This window comes from Dermacentor variabilis, chromosome 5 (genome assembly GCF_050947875.1).
Source record: "Dermacentor variabilis isolate Ectoservices chromosome 5, ASM5094787v1, whole genome shotgun sequence".
NCBI classification, from domain to species: Eukaryota; Metazoa; Arthropoda; class Arachnida; order Ixodida; family Ixodidae; genus Dermacentor; species Dermacentor variabilis.
In genome coordinates, this window is record NC_134572.1 from 204074988 (window position 1) to 204087554 (window position 12567).

A 12567-nucleotide genomic window follows, 5' to 3' on the forward strand; every position below is an offset into this window, starting at 1 on the left:
GCCGTTATTTGGTCGCAGCCAGCACCTCTAGCAGTCAAGGCGGCCACATACTTAAGGAGGGAGTGCCATTTGCGTCGTACAGATTCACAAAGGCACCTCGACTCGACCCTACGCTCGAAATGCCCCTTGAGTGCGGTTTTCATTTCACAAATCGCCCCCCACTCGAAACGCGCTTTCAGTCAAGGAAAGCACGAGCGTCTTACTCGAGAATGTCAAGGTAGCCTCGCAGCTACCTTGAATCGCACCTTGAGTGAAGTTAGTGCGTAAAAATGGCGGCCTTGTTATCTGTCGCTCGCCTCGTCAGCTTTTCCGATGGACACCAGTTGCCGCCGTAGCTTTTCTTTAGTTAACGATGGGGCTCCGCATTTTCAAAGGCTTCGTTTTTGGGACCGGTGCAATCCTCTGGAGTGCTTTGACAACGGAATTATTCCACTGCGGCACCGAGACAGATCGGCCGTCCTGTCAACAAGACTGCGAGCTACTGCAGTGGCTGTCATATTACTCCTTGCATGAGCCAGTTGTTGACCTGCATACAGGTATTCTTCGTGCGAGTGCTCCAAAACTATTATTGGCGCCAGAGCATTTACGTGTATCTCGCGGCTGATCGTATACAAGACAGCATCAGTTCAAGCACTGCGCGATACATAACTGCGGCGGACTTCAAACCTATGAAAACAACGACGAAGATATTTGCGATTAGTGCGTGTATTGCTTGTGCAAGCGCCGGCAGGAGGAGGAGGAGGAAGTAAGCTTTATTGCCCTAGAAAGAGTAATTCAGCGGTCGGGCCGGATGTCTTCATCTTCTATTGGTTGATGCCGATCTCCGGCCTGCAAGGTTGGCGCCCCTATTCCAAGGCACTACTGAGCGTGGCTGCTCGTCGGGCATGATCCACCAGCCTCCGTTGGAGGCTAGGGTCGCCGCTGGAGTGCACGCTCTCCCACTGCTCCGCACTCGGATTTTCTAATTTGTAGCGCCGACAGTCTTCCACGCTCGCGTGGTTTACACTAGGGTAGATCGTCACTGACTGCTCTAATCCAAGGACGGGGAAGCACATCGTAGCAAGGTGTTCATGTCTATAAACGAGCAGGTGCGTTCACTTTATCTATCTTTAATTTTCTTTTAATTCCATGCAGCTAGTTTTGCTAGGGAAAACAAAATAATGTACTGTAATTTTGTGTGGACCGTATGCAGTTGGTGGAACTTAAAGTCGTAACCAATAATTACGTGTGTCTTGCTTCAAGATATTCAGTTAATTAGCTTATCATGCCTATGAACATCCGATCCCAACGAGGAAGTGGCCAGGTATGAAGCGGCATTAAGAATTACACATGCATGTATACACAGGTGAATGAAATGTTTTATTTGAGTAAGAACTACAATGAAAATACAACAGAGTATACTTTTTGCACATCAGATCATTTTTTATTGTGATAAAAAAGGCTGTACCTATATTACAGACATTGCTAGCAAGTGGTAGCAAATATATCTCGCATATCTTTGTTGCGAACATTGCTGCTCTCTAGAGGTTTCATTATGTAAGTGTTAGATCGTTGTATGTCGGTCTGGATGCGCAAGCGCCAAACCAGCTGAAAAATCTTTCTTTGCTAATATAAATAAAAAGAGTATGAGCTTATTGTAGTAAAAGAACGCGCTCTACAAGATAAAAGCCTCAAACGAATTTAATTAGCACGAAAATTAAACTAAACAAAACGAATACAGTACAACCGCGAGTCGGCCTAGTTGGAACAGATTCATTATTTAAAAACTTGTGCGCAAACAGACAGGGACAAAGATCAGGGGCAACACAAGGACGAGCGCTCGTCCTTGTGCAGGCTGCCAAGACAAGCACGCAGAGCAACTGCCTTTCCATGTGTGCTGTGCGTTATGCGCTTGCATTGGTGTGGAAATGAAGAGCTCCAGTTAATGTGTCCTGCTGCACTACAATAGTCGTCGAAATATTCAGGCTAAGACGTCTATCCTACCGCATGTGACATCCTATCAGCTCAAACATCACAACTGAAAGCAGTTTGACTGCATGCATTTGCCTTCATAGACACGTTGTAGCTGAAGTGATGGTATTTTATCCAGTTTTTTTTTCTTCGGTCATATTTATTAAAATTGTATATACCCCTAATAATTTCTGGTCAATCCAAGTGCCATTATTTTTTATAAAACAACTTAACATTGTGCTCGTCTTTTTGTACTTTGATAGTATGCAAATACAGCGTTAACTCTGATATTGCAAAAGAAGCAGTAGTATTGCTTAAAAATATATTCTAGAATAAAACTCCAGCTGTATTCTAGACAGTAGCCTGTCGGGAGCAGGCACCCGACGGTGTGTAATGGTAAACCCTTGCAGAATATATGCTGTTTCGGCCTCGTTCTAGCTTCAGCTTAAGATGAATTATGAGGGTCACAACAATGAATTTCTTCCATTGGATAGGGATGATAGCTGGCTTCCATGGGGCTTGCAGAATTTCACCAATTGACTGAGTAACAAAACGCAGGGTAGCAGCGTGTCTTTTAGAGTCACAAATTAGGCCAAATGATGATGCAGACAGTCACAGTGACGATCCTGAAACAGACTGCATCACTGCGGTTACGTCAGACAAGCTGCGATTAACCATAAAATTATGGAATATTTCTTAATGTACACTAGCTCGTGCTAATGTAGCTTCAGCATACAAAAGTGGTGGTTACAAGTGCTACGAAACTGCTGCATCACAAATTGTGGGCAGTAAAAAGCTCACATCGCAATCGCAACGCAACATGCGCAACTGATGACTTCGCGCATCATAATCATGAATATATGGTCTCCAAAACCAGTTTATGTGAGAGCTGAACAGGAATAAAATACGCATTTAATTTCATTATGGTATAGCTGTTTCACGTTTGTGGTTCAAAATAACAGTGTTCATTTTGTCATTTCTTGAATGTAGGGAGACGTAACATCAATATTATTACAAAGTTGATGAAAATAAGCACAGACTAATTACCGAATAGGTTAGTCAAGTACACCTCGAGCACCGAGGTTCTTTCAGGGAAGCGGGCTGGTGTAATTCCAACAGGGCAGGCACCGTATCTATCGATGCTTTCAGGTCTGCCACAAGCCTTGCTGTGCAGCACAGATATTGATTTTTGCATCAACTGGTCCTTCCAAAGCCCAGATCCTGCAAGAATTTTATGTACACTGGGCGTTCGCGCGCTAAGTAAAAGCAGTTTATCTAAGCAACGGAAATGAAAAGACATAGCACAACTAAAAAATGTAGCCACAGCGCGAACTTAAAGTACAGTTAATGGAACACGGAGGAGGAGGAGGAGGAGGAGGAAAAAACTTTATTCTTGTCCTGTACAAGGTGTTGCCACCCGCCTGGCTAGTCCCATGTTGGTACCGGGAGGTCAAGCCTCCTAGCCCTATCACGGGTGTACTGGACAGCCAGGACTTGATGGATATGATCTGGAGATCTTATCATTCCTAAAAACCGATTCCGGGAAATGCCAGGGCCGAGCGACCCACACTCCCAGAGCATATGTTCAAGCGTGCATATCTCCTTTTTGCATGCTTTGCATATAATATTCATGTCTGCAATGTCATACCATTCCTTTATTTGTGCAGGTGAATAATAAGACTCTGTTTGTAATTGCCTAAGTGTAACTGCTTGTGCTCTGTTTAGTCTATAGTGAGGGGATGGAAACTCCCTCCTTCCCATGTAGTAATGTTTTGTAATTTCATTGTATGTAATGAGGGTATCTCTCTGTAAGTTCTCCAATCCAGCAGAATCAAAACCATATGTAGAAGCGGCCCGGTCTATAAGGTCGCGGGCGACGCTGTTGGCCGATTCATTTGGATTGACAAGAATACCATCAAGTGAACCAAGGTGCGCCGGGAACCAATAAATGAAACGCGTAACATTTGTTTGCCTTTTGTTAATTATTTTCGCAGCCTGTGGGGCAATTTTCCCCCTATTGAAAGCTCTAATAGCTGTTTTCGAGTCGCTATATATTTCTGTAAATCTATCGTCTGTTAGTGCCAATGCAATGGCAACTTGTTCAGCGACTTCAGGTTTGCTAGTGTAGACCGTGGCGCAGTTGGTGCAATTGCCCTGATGATCCACTACTGCCGCCGCGAACTTAGTTCGATCGTTCTAAGCAGCCGAATCAACAAAGCAGGCTCCTCTGCCCCCTTTATCCATTTTCTTGATTAACGCCCTGGCTCGCGCAACTCTCCTGTTGATGTTATGTTTTGGGTGCATATTCCTGGGTAGCGGTGCGACAATTATGTTGTCTGCGAATTCTTGATTAACTTTAGTGTACTGTGCTGAATCCGTAATCGGGTTGATCATAATCTTGTCCAGGATTGATCTTCCCGTGCTGGTTGTAGATAGTCTCGCTATTTGTGATGTTTCTTGAGCCTCCGCGATCTCCATGGTCGTGTTGTGTATTCCTAACTTGAGCAATTTTGCAGTGCTGGTTCGAATTGGGAGCCCCAATGCGCTTTTAACAACTTTCTTGATCGCTGAGTCAAGCTTCTTGAGTTGAACCTGCGTCCAGTTGTACATGGCAGCGGCGTATGAAATATGACAGAGCACGAAAGAGTTGATTAACCTGATGAGGTTATCTTCTTTCATGCCCTTGTGTCTTCCTGCCAGGCGTCTGGTCATCCTGCACGCGTTATCCGTTTTAAGGGTGATTTTCTTGACCTCCGTATGGTTTCCACCGTTTGCGTCAATGAAAAAGCCTAGTACCCTGATCACGTTGACTCTGGGTATATTGTCACCATTGTCTGTATGTAGGTGTATATTGCTTTCCGATAGAGGTTTCCAGCCCTTACGCCTGCCCCCTTTTTCACGTCTATAAAGTAGAAACTCCGATTTATGTGGGGAGCACCTGAGTCCAGTGGGTCTCAGGTATTCTTCCACCGTCTTGATCGCTTCAGTCAGTGCATCCTGTACCTGCCCTTCACTGCCACCAGCACACCATACAGTGAGATCATCAGCATAAATGGTATGGTCAATGCCCTTAATGTTGCCCAGCTTTCTGGACAGACCAATCATGCACAGGTTGAAAAGGACGGGAGAGATCACCGATCCTTGGGGGGTTCCTCGATCTCCGAGCTGAACCACTTCCGAGTTTGTGTCTCCGACCTTTATCATAGCCGTGCGTGCTTCAAGAAAGGATTTGATGTATTTAAACATCCTCAACCCGAGTCCAATGTCTTCTATTGTTTTGAGGATGTACTCATGCTTGATGCTGTCGAACGCTTTTTCCAAGTCTAATCCCAGTATGGCCTTAGTATTTCTAGAATATCCGTCGAGTATGTGGTGTTTAATTTGCTTCATGGCATCCTGCGTGGAAAGTGCGGACCTAAAACCCAGCATGTTGTGGGTGTATATATTATTATCCTCTAAGTGGTCCTTTAGCCTGTTAAGGATTGCGTGTTCAGCGACCTTCCCCACGCATGATGTAAGTGATATTGGCCTTAAGTTGTCCAAGCTTGGAGGTTTACCCGGTTTCGGTATTAGTATAACTTGTGAAGTTTTCCATTCTTCTGGCACTTCGCCTGAGATCCATGCTTCATTGATGAAGTCTGTCAGCGATTCAATTGACGGCTCATCGAGATTGCTAAGTGATCTGTTTCTTACTCCATCAGGACCGGGGGCTGAGTTTCGATTTAGTTCACTTAACACCCTCCGGATTTCGGATGTGCTGAAGGGTTGGTAGAGTTCAGGTTGAGCGGCTCCCCTGTATTCTGATTGAAGTGGCTGGTCCTGCTCATTTCTAACTGGTAGGTATTTGTCAATTAGTTGTTTGTTTACTGTTTCGATGGGCTGATCCTTAAGGGCTATGTGTATAGCTCGGGCAAGGCTGTGTCTCTGGTTGGATTTAGTGCCTTTTTCATCCAGCAGATGCTTGATCAAGTTCCACGCCTTGCCGTTCCTTATTTGCCCATCGATTGACTCACAAAACTCGTCCCACTGTTGCTGGCAGAGGGTGTTACAGTATTGTTCGATTTGTTTATTAAGTTCTGCGATTCTTTTTCTCAGTCTACGATTTAGTCTTTGGGCCCGCCACCTTCGGGTTATGGCTTCCTTGGCTTCTATTAAGTGGGCAAGTTTCGAGTCCATTGCCTCTACATTAGTGTCTGTAACAATTCTTTTGGACGCTGTTTTAATGTCCCTTCTGATGCCCTCGCACCAGTCTTTGAGATTGAGTTTGGTGGTTTCTTTTCCGCTTTGGGCTCTTAACTTACGAAAAAGGTCCCAATCTACGACCTCGAATTCTCGAGTTCGGCCTTTCTCTACTTCCAGTTTGACTTCTATTACGTAATGATCGCTGCCAAAATTCATGTTTGTGTTACTCCATGAAACATGCTCTGTGTTCTTAATGAACGTAAGGTCAGGTGTGGTGTCTCTGCAGGCAGAATTGCCAACCCTTGTAGGATGTGCCTTATCCGTGATTAAGACCAGGTCTAGCTCATCCGCGTGGTTCCACAGATTCCTGCCCTTGGCATTCGTCGTAACCTAGCCCCATAGCTCGTGGGCTGCATTGAAGTCTCCTAATATAATGAGAGGTCTACTTCCAGCTAGATTAGTAGCCTTTTCGAATAATATCTTGAAGTGTTGTTTCTGGTGTTTCGGATTGCTGTAGATGTTGAGTACGAATAAGCTATTGTTCCTTTGATTCTTGTGTGAAGTTGGTACTACAACCTCAACCATGAGGTACTCTAGGTTTTTGTCTACGATGCCTAATTCATGTGGGATGTGTGTAAGCTGCTTATTTACAAGCACGTACAGGCCCCTACCGAAGGTTTGACACTCTATGGCTCTGTATCCAGTGAGTGTGACATATCCATATCCTGTCTCTTGAAGTGCGATAATATCCGGTTTAGACTGAAGTGACCTAAGGTATTGCTGGATGATGTTACGTTTGTTATTGTACCCCCCGCAATTCCACTGCCATATTCGAAATTCCTTCTTATTATGAGCCATATTGTATATTCATCTCCCCCACCTGGGGAGTTAGTGTAGCTCTGAGGAATGACGACCCGCATTGTTCCCTTACGTCCATTGACATAGTCATCATTTCCAGGGTTTTGATTCTTTCGCCAAAAGCTTTCAGTCCCTCCTTAGGGTCATTCAGTGCCGTCTGTATTTGGCCTACATTCATTGTTAACTGTGAGACACTGTCCATAAGCATCTGCATGTTGTCTTTGAAAGACGCCAGCGCTTGTTTGACTTCCTCCATTTGTGTTTCAGTGTTCTTGAGCTTACTTTCAACAGCCCTACGCTTGGCTGACATGGGTCCCTCACCAGCAGGCGCGGGGACTGGGGCTTCCTTGCGTGTATTAGTGCTATCTTTGTTTTCTGCTTGTTTAGGCTCGCTTAAGAGTTTCCTTATTGCCGTCATCTCTCTAATCATGTTCTGATTCATTTCCTTTAGTTCTGCATTCTCTTTCTTGAGTCTTTCTATTTCACGATCCTTACTTTGCTCTGGGGGTGGGTCACAAAGCATGGCACTTACCGGATCGGTAGGCGCGTCGTCGGCCCAGATAAGTCTTGTCTTATTGGTGTCCCGGTGAGGAGGCGTCTTGTCCGCTATGGCTGTTCCCTTGACTTTGTCGGCCCACGTGAATCCGTTGCTTCCTTCCCCGGGTTTCGATGCAGCCTGTTGACTCCGATCTCTTGATCCGGATGGCGCCCTGGAATGGGATCTGGATCTGGGTCGGGATCTGGACACGCTTCTTCCCCTGGAGCGCGAGCGACTGCACATCTGTGCTACACATCAGATCAGTGTTACTGTACAGCTTTCCAAGGGTCTACTGCTATGAAATTGCATGACGACCATTTTTGTTTAGCATAGATTTGTTCCGTATTCATCCGCAGGGCATAGTGTTTTGCCAGTGTGGCTGTACAGCTCTCACAACGATCTACGGCTCAGATTGCATGGCGACGCAAGTTTTAGTACTTTCACATACAGAGTACAAAATGTTCCATTCCCACGAATCTCCAAGTGTGTTGTGTGTTCAGTTATTTTAAGAACTATTTCATCGGCACGGCAGTTGAATTCACAAGCTGTTTCTGTTCCCGCGATTCCCTTGAAGTGTGTGGTATGTACAACGACACTAATGAAAATGCATCAGCACGACGTAATGTATTGTCATTAAAGTCGTCCGAGAAAACGCCTCACGTCCAAACTTATCCCCCTGCGGCTATCAGAATTTAATATGATACCGCCGCATCAAAAAAAGCAACTCGCATGGGCATAGCAGTCGAATTCATAAAGTGTTTCCGTTCCCGCGAATCTCCTGAAGTGTGCGGTATGCTGATCTTGCTCAACGACACTAATGAACAATGCATCGGCACGATGTAATGCTTTGCCACTAAAGTCATCCGAGAAGACACCTCACTTCCAAACGTATCCCACTGCGACTATAAAAATTTAATATGCTACCGTCGCAAGAAAATAGCAACAAACTCACCTTAGACAAGGCTTCTTCGCCTTGCCACCACGCATCCTGTCGATTGCGTTGCAAGCTCGGCTAGGAACGAACGGAGCTAACAACTTTCTTCTCCGTAGTTCCTAGGCGAAGAGAAATTTGAAGGACTGAAAGTCCCCACATTTCTCTCCCGCGAGCACTGCTCCTGGCGCATGCGCAGAAAGAGCGGAGAAATGCATTTATGATGTGCTCGTCTTTTGGGGTGCGATCGTTGCCGAACCTCAAACACAGCGCGCGCTTGATCTATCAGTCGAATGCTGACAGTGGCAGCGGTGCCGAGCTAAAGTTGTGCACTGCAGCATGTAGTCGTTTGATTAGGAAGATGAATTAACGGAAAGGCATATTTGTTTTAAATAATTTTGATTTTGATAAGCACCTTTAGGAATAGTCTCGATATCAGACGCTTTTCGTGGTCGGTGCACTTCACTCGAGTCAAGGGCGCATTTTCAAGGTTTTTCTTGGCGGAGGAAAGGTGGGGTAGTGTTCACCAAACGCTACGGCGCCTTGAGCGAAAGAAGCCCCGTCGCCTCGACTTGGCTGAATCGAGGAGAATCGTTGAGTGAATGCGTGTTTAAGAATATGGGAGTTAAACCCTTTTACATACGCTGACGAACTTCCTTATTTTGTTGTTTCTTTGATACGGGTGTTTTTGTTCATTACTTTCGTTTGTTTGCAGCATCGCGTCGATGCTTTTGAAGAGTATTAACACGTGGACTTGTTTATCTTTATCGGGCAACCACGTTTCACCGCCTAACAAATGTTATCGCACAGCGTCGGACGCGCCTGCATGTATCGGAAGTTTCTGGATTGTTATCGATGGTTCCATCCGCTGTCTGTGACCGAACCTTCTGTAATCTGACTGCATGTTGCGCGACTCGAATAATGTAGAACTTTGTGGAAAACACGCGGGTCCCAGCGGAACAGTCCCAGACTGGAACATTCGACGACTTATGTATAAAAGCCGACGCGCTTGACCCGCTGATCAGATTTCGACGACAGCCGATCGTGTTCGCCGCTATTGCTCCCCTCTGAATGTGACTTGCTTTTGTGGGCCCATGTTTGCCAAATGAAACGCTAGTTTGGGCAATCACCATTTTGCTTTCTTCACCGTCGCTAGCACGTGACAATATGCTGAAACCTCTCGAGCTACGTTTGGATTATCGCAGTCGAGGACGCGAAATTGTGCATGTCCAGCGTCTCAAGCCGTACTATGATACGCCTGTGTTGTCCTACCCGTAGGTCGCCGGGACCGCTTCCTTTTCCGCGTGGGAGATAACTGTACTGTAAAATAAGGAGCAGTAGGGCTGTGGCTGAGAACGACGACGACAGAGAAAAACCCTGTTTCGGGGCTCGACCGCCTCTCGCTGCTCCGTCGTTCTGGTCGCGAATGCTTACCACACCAAGCGCTTCGCGTCAACATGTATACCTGCGACTTTCCCAAATATTTGGCAATATTTACGAATTTAGACCCGTTTTACAACCGTCGCTTCAAGTTTTAAGCAACATTATTTCCATTTGGAAAAATGCATTGCACGCCCGTGTCCGCGCGTGCGTAGCTTCCGTTGCAAGTCTTTTGATGGTGAAAGAATGGGATGCTTGCTTCGAGGAAGCTATAAACTGTTTAGAGCCAATGAGTGATTGCAGTTCATAGTTTGCTGCTGCTCGGCTTAGACGGAGCGTGTAAACGTTAAAATCATTGCTACTCTTGTGCGCTTGTGCGCGTACGCACTATCTATTCCTAAAATAATCCGTGTGCTCAGAGCCAGCTTTAAAATATTTTGTGCTATCTTTCCCTTCGCTCCCGCCATCCCGAGGAATTTTACGAATTGTACAGTTAACAGGTTGGCACATATATAGATGGCATTGGAAAAATAATATTTTTGTGTTGTCAATTAGATGTTGCCCGTTTAGCGTACTTTAATCTATAAAACACTGCTTTATAGGCTCTGAAGATGCAATATTATTCTGCAATGCTCTTAATAGGAGTACGCAGAAATAGTGTCATCTAAATTCTCAGAGTATCTCATATCTTGTACCGTGTGATCCCATACCATGCGATTTGTTTTTACTGATAGGCCCGCTTAACCACTGGGAAACGCGTATGTTATACCGTAATGCAGAGAGAATAGTTTTCTTAAGAGTACATTTTTCAAGTGATTCTGGATTTGAAGGACACTTGTGGTCAAATTGAACGTCAGCCGGATTCCAATTCTCATTTCAAATTTTCCTTGTGATGCAAGCAGGCACTTAGTATGACGCAACAAAATGCATAACTCCGCTAGTTGGTTTACTTGCATATTGAAACTGTAAGAGTGCATTGTGACGAGACAGGGCCAGGCGCACTCTGCCCATGCACCACTGGGTGTCCTGTCATTTGTTATGACCATCTGGTGCTCGTAGTAAATAGTTCCTGTCCGTACACCATCTCATCCATTCTAATAAATACCATGCAAACGAAACAACTGCAGAAACCATCGCCGCTCATTATTTAAGTCAATAGGAGGCATTTCTCGCCTGCACGTGGCGCCCGAACAAACTCACGGGCTCCTCGCGGCGTGCGCCCAACCAACTTCGCTTTCGAAAAAGGTGCTTTTGAAAGTACGCGTCCCGCGAGTCCTCCAATGAGCGCCGCTTGGTCTCGGCGGCGCCTGTTCAGCGGCTGTTCGCATAGCGTTCTGCGTTTTGTCGGCCGCGCGTATTTCGTTGGCTTCGCCGTCTGCCTCGCCGCTTCGCATCGCACACCTATGTAATCTTTACAGACTATGCACGTTTTTCTCCCGCTTGGCACTTTCTAGGGACCATCCTTTTATCTGCAAGTAGTCATAGGCGACGCATAGCAGAGCTAACGTAACTGAGCCGCATCTGTTCGTGGCGCCCGGCCAGAGGAGCAGGGAGAGGAAGCGCCAAGCCACGCGAGCGGGTGCGTGGGACGGCGCGGGCGGCTAGCGCCGACAGCGGCCGGAAAGCCGGCGTGCGCGACGCACATCGGTGACCTTGGACGGCCCTGCGTTTGAAATTGGCTCCTACGAGGCAAATAAATGCTTCGCTTTTAAAGAGATTGTTTTTGGGTGCCGTGCATTAGCATATATTGCGCTCATGACTGGGAGTTTTTCGGTTCAAATCACGTGCTTGAAATATTGTTGCAGTATTCAAACTTTGTCTGTGTTCGCAGGTTTTAGGTCGAAAGTGTCATAATTAGGTTTTCAAACAAATGCGCATGCGTCGATGATGATCGTGCTAGCGCCCATCGTCGACGGCCTTCGCACTGGCAGTTCTGACAGCCCCGAAGGCGCACTGCAAAGCTAGCGGCCAACCTTATGTTTCGCGTGCTCCAGTGACACGGGACAACCACTGACTAGCGCTACTCTGCGTACATAGCATGCGATTTCATAAAAAGGACCCCCGGACTTTAACAAAACAGTAGTAGGACAGGCCATCGCCGTAGTGAGTACCTGCACTAAAATGCCGTGCAACACACAGGATCTGCAGAGCCCCTAGTGATTTGACGAGCTCTGCATCGGGAGTAAACATGCCTAATCTGCGCTAGCATCTTAAACATTGGCGTTACGAATTTGTTACCGTCTTCGGAGTTTTTTACAGCGCAGCTCCTAGGCGGCCGTTCCTGCGTTTAACGTTGGAGTCCCTCGGCGTAACCAGGCGAACGCGCTCTGCTCATTGTCGTTGTCTTCAACAGCTGGCTGCGATGCCGCTAATCATGCCAGCGATCCGATACAGCCTCTGCGAAGACACTGACGGCACGGGCCTACTGCCAGTTCGTGATTGCGGTTTCAAATTATTTGCCGAGTATGTCGCAAAATGAAGACACGTATACAGCTGCACTCAAATTTCGCATTAGTGAGTGTCGTAATTGTCGAACTTTTTTTTTCTGTCACGGCGAACCTTCATTTATGGCACCCTCGCCCCCATAAACATCGTTCGCCGCTAACCGTTCATGTTGCTGCGGTGTTCGTCCATGTTTATCCCATGGTTGCCGATGCCTGTTTCGTTTCGCAGATCACTGCCAGCGAGAAATGAAAGCCTGCTCGCACTTTTTTATTATTCTCTCAGT

General features: G+C 46.3%; 1 protein-coding gene across 2 annotated transcripts in view; it reads left to right on the forward strand.

Annotated features, from left to right (window-relative positions):
- LOC142583454 (uncharacterized) overlaps positions 1–12567 on the forward strand; it is a 718432-nt gene that overhangs the window by 703100 nt on the left and 2765 nt on the right. The window lies entirely within an intron of this gene.